Here is a 13,104-nt window from a genome sequence, read left to right as displayed (position 1 = left end):
AGAAGGAAAAGAAATCTTTTCCCCTGGTTGAGGAGTGAAGTAACTAGAGGGCATGAATTTAAGGTCCAGCATCAGAAGGACTAAAGGAGAGGTTCGGAGAATGTGTTTTACACAGAGGGTTGTTGGGACATGGAATGTCCTACCAGAAACAGTGGTGGGAGCAGGGGCCACAATTACTTTTAGGAGGGAAGTGGCTCGGTGCCAAATGTTGTCTGAAAACGCTCCTGTGAAGCGCCTTGGGATGTTTTACTACGTTAAAGGCGCTATATAAATACAGGTTGTTGCTGTTGTTAGTTGGAGGAAATTTCTGCTTAACCAGGACTGGATATCGGACAAACAGCGTGACAAATCATTGGGAGTGGAGGGGTTGAGAGAGGTGGTGGTGAGCTAGAGCTGGGTGTCGTCAGCGTACATGTGGAAGCTGAGATTGTGTTTTCGGATGATGTCGCCGAGCATGTGGATGAGAAATAGGAGGGGGACAAGGACTTTGGTGTCTTCAGAGGTGTCTGTGTGGGAGTCAGTGATGTACTAGAGATACCCAATGTATCGACATACACTTTGCATCTGATCAAACACCCTCCATGTACTCAATCACAACCAGAGCAGGGGAAGTTGAAGAAGAAACATTCATGAAATAGGAACATAGGACAGGAGGAAACCATTCGGCTCCTCGAGCCGTTTCTGACATTCATTGAGATCATGGCTGATCTGTATCTTAACTCCATCCACCCGCCTTGGTTCCATATCCTTTTGTCCCCGTGGCTAGCAAAAATCTATCGATCAGATTTAAAATTAATGGCCCAGTAATTCCTGTCACAACGCGTGAGTACGGACGGGGTACTCACGCGTGTGCCAGGAGGAATTGCCGGTTTTCAGCATGCACAGCGCATGCGCTGAAAACCGGCATTTCCTGTCCTCTGACCCAAGGGGTTAAGAGGCTGAACGCATGCGCGGTATTGGGCAGCGCGTGCGACTTGGATTTCCTGTATTTTTACAGATTTGCGCGTGTGTAAAGGGCTCCGGTTTTTACGCATTGAAAAACCACACGTAAGTACTTAGTTTTACAGGTAAGTGGTCTTTTAGTACAATTTAGAATTTTTTTTCCCACAGGTTTATTATTTTTAAAGATTCTACAGTAAAGTAAGTTTAGTTTTAGACCCAATTTTTTTTTAATTTATTTTTTTCAAAAATTTGATTAATTGTTTAAAATAGTTTTTTAAAGTTATTCATAGTTAATTTAATTATTGGGATGCTTTTTAAAATTTTATTTAAAGTTTAAGTAGTGTTTTGGGGTGCCGTACTTTTCATGAGTCTGACAGTCTTTACTATCAAACTTATGAATGAAGTTTCCCCTCCCCTGATTGGCTGAACAGTGCTCACCTGATCCCAGCCAGCACATCGCACTAACTACGCCGCTGGGTCAGGTTAGCACAGCGCGCCGAGATCAGAAACCGGGCCACTGACAGGAAATCCACTGCGGGCCAGGTTTCAGATGTCGGCGCGCCGGGTAAGTGCACATCGGGGGCTTGCACGCGCGGCAAGCCCCCGACAGGAATTACTGGGCCATTAATTGAGCGAGCAGCTACTGCTTTTTGTGGGAGAGGGTTCCAAACTTCTACCACCCTTTGTGTGAAAAAGTGTTTCTGAACTTCTCTCCTGTACGGCCTGGCTCTGATTTCCAGGTTATGTCCCGTTGTCCTAGACTCCTCACCAGTGGAAAAAGTTCCTCTCCATCTACCCGATCAATTCCTCTCAAAATCCTAAAGACCTCAATCAAATCACCCCTTAACCTTCTACATTCCAGGGAATACAAGCCTAGTTTATGTAATCTCTCCTCATAATCTAACCCTTGGAGCCCTGGTAACATTCTGGTGAATCTGCGCTGCCCTCCTTCCAAGGCCAATATATCATTTCTAAGGCGCGGTGCCCAGAACTGTACACAGTGCTCCAGATGTGGTCTAACCAGCGCTTTGTATAGTTGTAGCAAAACTTCCTCCTTTTTTATATTCTAGCCCTCGAGATATAAAGGCTAACATCCCATTAGCCTTGATGATTATTTTTTGTACCTGACCACTACATTTTAATGATCTGTGTACATGGACCCCTAAATCTCTTTGGAACTCCACTGTTCCTAGCTTTTCACCATTCAAATATTTTTGTAAGTGACATAATGAAAACAGATTCAAGCAAGACAATGACTCCCATTCCTAATGAGTGAAACTTCAAATGATCACCGATAGCAATAGTATTAATAACCTATAAGGGCAGCTCTTAATGGCCTTGTGGCTAGAGGTACTGGCCAGTACAAGACTAAGCCATACAGGGTTGTCTCCCAGGCTGGCGCCGAGTTGGTTTATCTCAGTTAAGTCACTTGGCCCCTCGAGCCTGCCCCGCCATTCAATAAGATCATGGCTGATCTTCCGCCTCATCTCCACGTTCCTGCACTATCCCCATATCCCTCGATTCCCTTAATATCCAAAAATCTATCGATCTCTGTCTTGATTATACTCAACGACTGAGCCTCCACAGCCCTCTGGGGTAGAGAATTCCAAAGATTCACCACCCTCTGAGTGAAGAAATTTCTCCTCATCTCAGTCCTAAATGGCCGACCCCTTATTCTGAGACTGTGACCCCTGGTTCTAGACTCCCCAGCCAGGGGAAACATCCTCCCTGCATCTACCCTGACAAGCCTTTCCCGTCTGGGTGGGCAGTGAGTGAGACTCTGTAGGGGGGTGAGGGGCGTAGTTCAGGCAGAGCGGTGGAAACAGATTCAATAGTAACTTTCAAAAAGAAATTGGATAAATAATTGGAAAGTAAAAATTTGCGGGGCTATTAGGGAGCTCGACTAATTGGATAGCTCTTTCAAAGAGCCGGCACAGGCACGAGGGGCCGAATGGCCTCCTACTGTGCTGTATGATACTGAGTGCATGTTATAAACAGGGTGACATCTGTGGGTAAAGAGGTTGGTGTTCGCCACCCAGTGAAAGTGCCAGTTTGTGGGTACCAAGTGAGGGCAGGAATGAGCCTGGCTGTGGTGCAGCCCCACACAGCTAAATAGCCTGCCAGCGCTAAGTGTCCCAGCTCACTTGAGGACCAACCCAGGTGCCTTCACCAGTGAAGGGGAAGAAGTCAGACAAGGGCACATCTTTTAAAAAAGTGAAACATACCTGAAAGAGGCATGGATTGTGCTTGATGGAAACAAATGAAGATGATCTGAAGATTTTGGTTGCTAAAATCTCATCTGTTGCCCTGTGGACCTCGCGTGTTTTTTCTGCGGAGGGTAGTTTGGTCGCTTCTTATTTTAAAACACACATGCTGCCGCTTTAAGAATTTGAGAGGTTGGACGCGCGATATACATCAAAAACCGGAAGTATAGTTGAGAATCTCGAAACGGACACGAGTTAATCGCCAGCGTTAGTGAGCAGGAGAGGTAAGGGACCGGGTTCTCTGACACATTTTAAGGAGGATTGTGGTTTTCTTGTGTATTTAATGGAGTTGATGTTGAAGAGTTGCGATGTGTTATTTGGGCTGTGAGTTTCAATGCAATTAGTAGACCGTCTAATTGATACAGATGGAAGGTTTAATTAAATCATTTATTGAATTTTTTTCCGGGGGGCGGTGTGGAGGGAAGAATAAATCTTTGGGCTGCTGTTTAATTTGGTATTTTCTGATATGCTTGCTGTTTGTAGTTTTGTGCAGAGTGTTTGTACCGTGTTGTTGAAAATTAGCTTTCTGCTGTGACTCGGCATTTCGTTATGTTTTCTTTCAATGTTTTAACAATCTTTTTATTATAAATGATTCCGCCCCAGTGCCCTTTATTCACACGCTAAATAAGGAAATCGTGTTGAATTGACTGTAAATGGGAGTTTTTTTACGTGTACCAGATTTCTCTGGTAGGGAGACTTCCTTAATTTCCATTCAGAAATTCTCCCTGCAAAGCCAGTCTGCAAACCATCTTCAGCTGCTGTCAATGACCTTCCCTCCATCATATGGTCAGACGTGGGGATGTTCGCTGATGATTGCACAGTGTTCAGTCCCATTCACAACTCCTCAGATAATGAAACAGTCCATACCCGCATCCAACAAGACCTGGACAACATTCAGGTTTGGGCTGATCTGTGGCAGGTAACATTCGTGCCACAGAAGTGCCAGGCAATGACTATCTTGAACAAGAGAGAGTCCAACCACCGCCCCTTGACATTCAACGGCATTACCATCGCCGAATCCCCCACCATCAACATCCTGGGGGTCACCGTTGACCAGAAACTTAACTGGACCAGCCACATAAATACTGTGGCAACAAGAGCAGGTCAGAGGCTGAGCAAGTCACACACCATCCTGACTTGGAAATACATCGGCTGTTCCTTCATCGTCGCTGGGTCAAAATCCTGGAACTCCCTCCCTAACTGCGCTGTGGGAGCACCTTCACCACACGGACTGCAGCGGTTCAAGAAGGCGGCTCACCACCACCTTCCCAAGGACAACTAGGGATGGGCAATAAATGCTGGCCTCGCCAGCGATGCCCATATCCCAGGAACAATTATAAAAAATAAAAAAAAATTTTTTTTTTAATTGCTTTCTGATCCGGCTCGGCAATTCGTTCGTTCTTTGAATGTTTTAACGATGCTTATTAGAAATTATTCAGCCGCAGTGCCCTTTATTCACTCGCTAAATAAGAAAATCGTGTTGAATTGACTGTATATGGGAGTTTTATTAAAAAGTGCGCCAGATTTCTCTGCAGGGTGTCTTCCTTCATTTCCATTTGGAAATTCTCCCTGCAATGCCCATGCCAAGGCTGAAAGTGACACCTTGCCACTTCAGGGGATATTAGGACAGGCGACCAAATGCTTGGCCAAAGAGGTTGATTTTTAAGGAGTGTCTTCAAGAAAGAGAGAGGGAAGTTTAGGGGGGAATTCCAGAGTTTGGAGTTTAGGCAGCTGAAGGCACGGCCGCCAGTGAGTGAACTCCACTTGCTGCAGTTTAGAGAGAAGCAGCAGAGTTGACACGTTTTGGATTCGCTCCAGTTAACAGAGGGTAGAAAGCAGGAAGCTTCTATGATTGCATCAGAAAACTCATTTTAAACCACATGGAGGTCAGGAGAGTGTTGGAATAGTCAAGTCTGGTGGTGTTAAAGGCATGGATGAGGGTTTCAGCAGCAGATGAGAGATGAGGCAGGGATGGAGACCGGCGATGTGGCAAAGGTTGATTTAAATCTAAGTCTGTAAACTTTAGCGGTGTAATTTGTGTGTGCCTGTTTTCATTTTGCAGATATTTAATATAGAGAGCTATAATGTACAGGATAGCATCTGCAGGGTTACATAAATGTAAAAAGAGGGTATGGGGTCGTAAGCTCAACTCAGGGTCAAGTCGAGTGCCAAGGCTGCGACTAGCCTGAGACAGTGACTGGGGAGGGGGACGGAATCGGTGGCTGGGGCCGAAGGCAATGGCTTCATTCAAAGGTACTATTTCGGGACGGCCCGATTTAAAACGGGGCGCTTGAGAAGTATATAGAGGGGCAAAAAGATACACTCCCGCCCCCACAAATAATTACATTTATTTTAACTCGACCTTTTTTGTACTGTTTCTGTTTTATCCATTCACAGCACATTTTGACTGTCCCTGTTTAATCGGCGAGTGGCCCCAATTATCTGGGCATCTTTCAATCCCTTCCTGCTGCTTGATTTCAGAGCACCACACCAGAAATTCCCCACATCTCCCAAAGAATCATAGAAAACTTACAGCACAAAAGGAGGCCATTCGGCCTGTCGTGCCAGTGCTGGCTCTATGAAAGAGCAGTCACGTTTAGTCCCACACCCCTGCTTTTTGTCTGTAACCCTGTCAGTTCCTCATCCTCGAGCACCTGTCCAACTCTGCTTTAAAATTATTTACGGGATCAGCTTCCACCACCTTTTCAGACAGAGCGTTCCCGATACCGCCAACTCTGAGAGAAAAAAACTCTCCTCGTCTCCCCTCTAGATCTTTTCCCAATGATTTTGAATCTGTGACCTTTGGTTATTGACCCACTCACCAGAGGGATTTTTTTTTACCCCCATGTACTCTTATCAAAACCTCTCATCACATTGAAAACCTCTATTAGGTCACCTCTGAACCTTCCCTGTTCCAAGGAGAACAGTCCGAACTTTTCCAAACTCTCCTCATAATTGAAGTCCCTCATCCCTGGTAACATCCTGGTAAACCTCCTCCGCACCCTTTCTAAGCCCTTTCCATCTTTCCTGAACTGTGGCGCCCAGAATTGTCCCCGATACCCCAGCTGAGGCCTAACCAGTGATTGATGAAGTGCTAGCATGATCTCTTTGCTTTTATATTCTATTTCTCTATTTATAAAACCAATAACCCATCTGCTTTTTTGGCCACCTTATCAGCTTGCCCGGCCACCTTTTAAGGATTTGTGTATGTGGACACCAAGGTCTCTCTGCTCACCTGCACTTTGCAAAAACGTGCCATTTATTGTATACTGTCTTGTTATATTATTCCTCCCAAAGTGCATCGCTTCACACTTCCTGATATTTTGTGTTGCTTCTTGATATTTCTTTTTGTAATGAGTTCTTGGGAAGAGAGGATAAAGGGGAAGTTGGGACTTGGGGGCCAGGGGGAGTTAGGAGATCAGGGTAGGGGGAAGGTTGGATTTAAAGATTAATCTCCTGGTTCGAGCAACTCTGGGAGAAAAGTCATGGGCATTAAAAACAGAATCTTTTTTTCATTTTCTTTGAACGCTCTTGTTTGTTTAGTTATAAGAAACACTGGAGATGGGGGTGGGAAAGGCTCTCTGTGGCAGGGTGGTTGGAGGCCGGAGGTCATGAGATGAAACCTCCAGAGAATACGTTCAACCAGAGTTGTAGCGAAGATTATTTTTCTAAATTAATTTTGAGTAATATATTTATAATATTGTTTTGAAGAGCCTGTCACACTTCCGTGTATTTTATTTTAAATGTTTGGAACAATAGTGAGATGGAATTAATGGCCCGTAATTTCCGATAGGCTTCCTGCATGCGGAGGCCTCCTATCAGAAAGAAATCTACGCTCTTACCTGAGGGCTCCCGAGGTCCGGACACTTCCGCTCCTGGGTGTCTCCACAGTCAAAATGTGCAGGGCCCACGTATCCCAGGGGCGCAGGCGGTTCGCAAGCTTCCCTGGGATCTCGTGGGCCAGTCAATCGGAGAAGGGAATCTCCCTTCATACTCTTGACAGATAGACCCGTCAATAATATGAATGGAGATCACCCCAAAAACACATCAAAACATTAAATACATTTTTAAAAAACCATCACGTTTTTAAAATGAGTTAAAATTACATTAAATTTTTGTTTAAAATATTTTATTTTATTTTTTGAGAAAAATAAAGTTTTTTACAGGGCTAAAAATAAACTTACCTTTTCTTAAATGTATTTTTAAATTATAAATGAGTGGGGGAAATTTTTTTCAAACTTTTTTTTAATGCTTATGCTGGTAAAAGTAGGCCTTACACCCGCTGACACCAAGCGTAAGATTTTGAAGTGTTTTCAGCGAGTGGAGGTTCTGCAGAAAGCGGAACTCTTTCCCCCGCAGAGGTCTTTCTCCAGGGCAGGCGTCCGATCTGTCGAGAGCATTCTTGACAGATCAGAAATGCCGGTTTTCAGCGCATGAGCTTCGCATGGTGAAACCGGCATTTCCGATGTCCCTACGGGTGTTTAGACAGCCCGTTCACACCCGTAGGCATCGGAAAATATGGGCCAATACATTTTCCAAAAATATAATGTGAATGGATTAGATTTTGTATGTCAATCCTGCATAGCCTATTTAGAAGGCCAAATTAGCCTGGATCCAGTACAAAGATGAAATAGAAGCTCTTTATTTGGATTAAAGTCTTTCCGTGGAGGGTTAGAGTGTATTTTTAAAAAAGTGTCCTGACATTTAAAGTATTAATTTTGGAGGAGGTGATGCGATCTGGAGCCCACAGTACAGTAACATAGCAAGCTGTGGCTGAGCAGCAGCACACTACATGCCCAGGCATGTCCTTTCTTTGTTCGATTTGGAGTAAGATAAGCAAACGGTGAGTCGATAAACTGTACCATCCATAACAGGCTGAGCTAAAGTAGCTTGGGCCTTGTAGCCCAATTAGGGTCGCCAACCCAATTAGGATTGTCCTGGAGTCGCGAGGATTAAAGATTAATCTCCTGCTGCGAGCAACCCGGGAGATAAATCATAGGGGCAATAATTGTTTTTAAATGTTCTTTGAACACTTTTTTTTGTTTAGTTATAAAATTATTGGACACGGTGGGTGGGGGCAGATAAAGGATGTTTGACCTGACATCATCCAATCGGACAACAAAGCGTCTGTTGGCTTTCCAGATGGCAGGGCTCCGTGAAGATGGGCATGTCGGGCGACCAATGGCGGGGCTTTGGGGGCGGGGCAATTGGAGGCTGGAGGTCATGTGATGACCCCTCCTGGAATATGTCCAAGCAGTGTTGGTACCCCTGAACCCAATAAGCCCAGTTTTTGAAACAGAATCCAGAGAGAGAGAGGAAAGCAGAAACCTTAATAAATAATGAATATACAGAATGCTGTCGTTTGAAAGAAAAATGCAGATTTATTGATGATTTTTGTTACAACTACCCAGTTATTATGACTTCAGGACAGTGGTATAGGTTCTGCTAATGGGGACCGGCTGAAAGATGGGATTGGAGGGAAAGACTGTCCTGGTGGCTGGGATACTAACGATGGAGATGTCGATCTGTCCATGCCTATACCCAGTGATCTGCTTTTATTCCCATCATTTACTTTGCTAACAGTAATGATTAATCTAACAATTCAGTGATGTAATTTCAAAATAAAGTAGTTGGTTTTTTTTGTGCCTCAGTCAAACCCGTGCTACCAATCCACTGGAGCAAAACCGTTACCACCAACCAGCCTTTTGTTACAAAAGAAAATCTCGAATTTTTTTCAAAAGCAAAAATAATTGTTTAATACTCTTCACCAGCGTTCCCGTTAAGCTGCGTGGCCACGCAGAGGCCTGGAGGTCCCGCGCAGGCCGCTCACCGGCTTTTCAATGCGAATAACCGTGCACGCGCGAAGATTTGAACGGGCCGCGCGGCCAGTTAAAGGGCCCGCGCACGGGGAAAAAACAATTACTGTAACTTTCATACTCCTCCCCTCACACACTGTGCAGTTTGCATCTCAGCATGGATTCGGTACTAATGAGCTAAATTACCAGAAGATTCACATGAATTATGAAATTGATTTTGTATTTCTTTGTGGACATGAATGGAGAGCCCACGTGCTTGATTTGTGAGCAACAGGTAGCTGTGGTGAACGAATATAACGTTCAGAGACACTATGAAGCAAACCACGGTGAGAAATAGGAAACTTGCATCAAAGATAAATTTTCCGTATTGGCACTATCATATAAAAAGCAGTAATCATTATAAATTTTCCGTATTGGCACTATCGTATAAAAAGCAGTAATCATTATAAATTTTCCGTATTGACACTATCGTATAAAAAGCAGCAATCAATGTTTGCTGATGCTCGCCATAGAAGTGATGCTGCTGTTCCGATGCTGTGTGATTTCCCATGAACTAGATGTGTTATCGAAACCTTCTGAGGGAGAATATTTGCAGACCCGCATGCTAAAAGCTGCAGAAGTAGTGGGGGGGGCGGGGGTGGGGGTGGAAATTCAAGCGCACATCAGTAATTGGGCCTCAGGCCTTATTTTATTAATAGAGGCCCCGGGGATCGAATTGGGGCCTGCTACATCACCGGTAAGTCCGGTGAGGTGGTGTGATGGAAAATGCAGGAGGGCCAAGGCGTAGGCCAGGAGTGGCCCACAGTACAGCTGGGGGAGGGAGATGGGGGGGGTGCGAGGTGCGGGGAGGAGAACACTCCCTGAAGGAGCAATAAGAAAAACATTCTCCGCCACTTTGGCAGCGGTCCCTGTTGAGGACCGCTGTTTCGGCTGCTGTAGCGCTGGAATAATTAGTTGGAACTTGCAAGGCTCCACCTAGATTTTCTCACATTTTGCAGAAGGATCCTGAAACGGGCGCAGGAGCTATGTTCCCTTTTAATTATTTTGTTTGTGCGCAGCCCCTTTAACAGGATGCAGGGCCCGTTTAATGTCTTTCGCATGTGCAGGGTTTTTTTTTCCCCAATTGAAAGCCGGTGCGTGGCCTGAGATGAAACCTGTTCAGGCGCTGTTCCCTCCTCTTTTGATTAGGCACTTTACAGCCTTCTGGACTCAACATCGAGTGCAACAATTTCAGACCATAACCTCGGCCCCTATCTTTTTTAACATTTATTTTTTCTCTCTCTCACATGGCAGCTGTCTTTCATTCTGTCAGTGCCATTTACACTTCATCTAGAGCCATCTTGTGTTTCTTAACTTGTCCCATTACCATCTCCTTTTGCCTTTTAATCTCTCCTGCCTTCCACCCTATCACAGACCTTCCCTTTTGTCCTTTCCTCCCGCGCCCCCCCCCCCCCCCCCCCCCGGCACTTGCTTAAAAACCTGTTCCATCTCCAGCTTTTTCCAGTTCTGACGAAGGGTCATCGACCTGAAACGTTAACTCTGTTTCTCTCTCTACAGATGCTGCCTGACCTGAGTATTTCCAGCATGTTCTGTTTTTATTACCTAAATCTCTTTCCTCCTCCACAACTCCTGATCTCTCGCCACATAGAAAATATTCCAAGTTGTCTTCCTTGGATTTTGAAGTTAAATTTGTGGACACTATAACCAATGCATTAAACTCACTGGGGGAAGAAGTGATCTGTGCCTGGAAATTCACTGGGAGATCAGCAAAGCCACCAGAGAAATGGCATAAATGGGTCAAAATGGCTGCTTCCACCATTTTATGCAAGGTTCCCACTGCTGAAGTTGGGGAGATTGAGAGAACCATTTAGAAATTCAACACAACAGCCTCTCTGTTTTATTTTTATTCGTTCATGGGATGTAGGCGTCGCTGGCAAGGCTGGCATTTATTGCCCATCTCTAGTTGCCCTTGAGAATGTGGTGGTGGGCCGCCTACTTGAACCGCTGCAGTCCGTGGGGTGAAGGTGCTCCCACAGTGCTGTTAGGGAGGGAGTTCCAGGATTTTGACCCGGTGACAATGAAGGAACGGCGATATATTTCCAAGCCAGGATGGTGTGTGAGTTGGAGGGGAACTTGGAGGTGGTGGTGTTCCCATGCGCCTGCTCTTTGCAGCAAAGAAAGCTGCCAGGGTTTCAGTTTGAAGAGGCGACAGTGTTGAGAGCCATAGAGCACGTCGGCCTGCGGATTTTTCCACTTCCCGCATGTTGTGCGCTTTGTAACTGAAAATCAGCTGATTCAGACCTCCAGCATGTTGCTGCATGAGTAATTTTGGTCTCTTCCTATTCCCACTCCAGTTTGAGATCTTTGTGTAAGGAATATTAAGTAGAACAAGCAACTGCAGATAAACTGTGTTGAAATGGGTTTTTTTTGGCATTTGTAGGAACAAGTTTATCTTTCTGACAATCTGATGTAATCAATATCTTGATGAATAGTGGAGGAGTTTCTGTGCTAGTTCCAATATAGAATACGGTTTCCATTCTGTTGAGCAGTGTTTTATAATCCTCTTGTTCGCTTAACTGCTTTGTTGTATCATTTACAAACAGTCCTGAGGTTTGATTTTTTTTTAAAGATCATTCTTGGAAGCAATTGCTTAATTTATGTTTGTGTTTCATTTTAAACATAACGAGCTGTGTCACACACACTTCTCCGTCTGCAACAGCAAGAAGGGCAGCTTGCTAACGATTCTGTTCCCTGACAGTGTTGGGTCTCCAGCCCGTTGCTGCCTTATATGAGTGGAGTGGTGTGGTGTGGCGTGTTTCCCTGCTCACCCTTCACTGGGTGATGGCCTCTGATTTCTGGCCATCCTTTTTAGAAAGAAGGGGAAGACTTGCATTTCTATAGCGCCTTTCTCAACCTCGGGATGTCTCCAAAGCGCTTTACAGCCAATGAAGTACTTTTGAAGTGTAGTCACTGTTGTAATGTAGGGAAATGTGGCAGCCAATTTGCGCACAGCAAGCTCCCAAAAACAGCAATGAAATATTGACCAGAAAATCTGTTTTAATGATGTTGGTTGAGGGATAAATATTGGCCGGGACACCGGGGATAACTCCCCTGCTCTCCTTCGAAATAGTGCCGTGGGATCTTCTACATCCACCCGAGAGGGCAGACGGGGCCTCATCAGTGTCATGTATTGATTGCGAGTTTAACACCAGTCAATACGGTAATGTAATGTGCATTGCATTATGGGAATTACCCAGGAAAGCTGCAGTCAGCCATTTTAGGAATAAAGTAAAGATCACAGTTATGAGCCTGTCTGCCTGGTTCTATGCTTGAATGCATTCATACAACAATCGGAAAGACAGAAAAACTGCTCTGATGACGCAGAGATGTGTGAGGTGTAATTGGACACCACTCACTCAGCAATTAAAACAGAAAATGCTGGAAATACTCAGCAGGTCAGGCAACATCTGTGAAGAGAGAAACAGAGTTAACGTTTCAGGTCAATGATCTTTTGTCAGAATTGGCAGAAGTTAGAGATGTAACAGATTTTAAGAGAGTGCAGAGATGGGAAAGGGGGAGGGAAGGAAAGAACAAAAGGGAAGGTCTGTGACAGGGTGGAAGGCAGGAGAGATTAAATGACAAAAGGGATGATGGTGCGAGGCAAAAGGGGGTGGTAATGGGACAAGTAAAGAAACAAAAGATGGGTTTAGAGAAGGTGTAAATGGCAACAGCAGAACTAGTACCAGCACCTGCTGTCTGGAAAAAATGGGAGCAGTGGTTATGATTGTAAATTGTTCAACTGCAAATTGAGTCCTGAAGGCTGTAAAGTGCCTAATCGAAAGATGAGGTGCTGTTCCTCGAGCTACTGTTGAGCCTCATTAGAACAGTGTAGGAGGCCGAGATCAGAGTGAGAGTGGGACGGAGAATTAAAAGGGCATGTGACTGGCAAAGCAATCACCCAATCTGCGTTTGGTCTTCCCAATGTAGAGGAGACCGCATCATGAGCAGCGAATACAATATACTAAATTGCAAGAAGTACAATTAAATTGCTGTTTCACCTGGAAGGGGTGTTTGGGGCCCTG

At 44.9% G+C, this 13,104-nt stretch overlaps 1 protein-coding gene across 4 annotated transcripts in view; it reads left to right on the top strand.

Annotated features, from left to right (window-relative positions):
* Positions 1-3,177: 3,177 nt before the first annotated feature.
* LOC147100423 (uncharacterized) overlaps positions 3,178-13,104 on the top strand; it is a 78,628-nt gene continuing 68,701 nt past the window's right edge. Inside the window, exon 1 of one of the 4 annotated variants that reach the window (XM_085968112.1) lies at positions 3,178-3,430. The gene's annotated coding sequence lies outside the window, so the exon portion shown is untranslated. The remainder of the gene's footprint in view (positions 3,431-13,104) is intronic. The other 3 variants (XM_085968115.1, XM_085968114.1, XM_085968111.1) reach the window with 3 other exon arrangements.

Source organism: Somniosus microcephalus, chromosome 26 (genome assembly GCF_052327205.1).
Source record: "Somniosus microcephalus isolate GS21.2 chromosome 26, FLI_Smic_1.0, whole genome shotgun sequence".
NCBI classification, from domain to species: domain Eukaryota; kingdom Metazoa; phylum Chordata; class Chondrichthyes; order Squaliformes; family Somniosidae; genus Somniosus; species Somniosus microcephalus.
The sequence above is the reverse complement of the archived record's forward strand: the minus strand, read 5'-3'. Positions and strand labels throughout refer to the sequence as shown.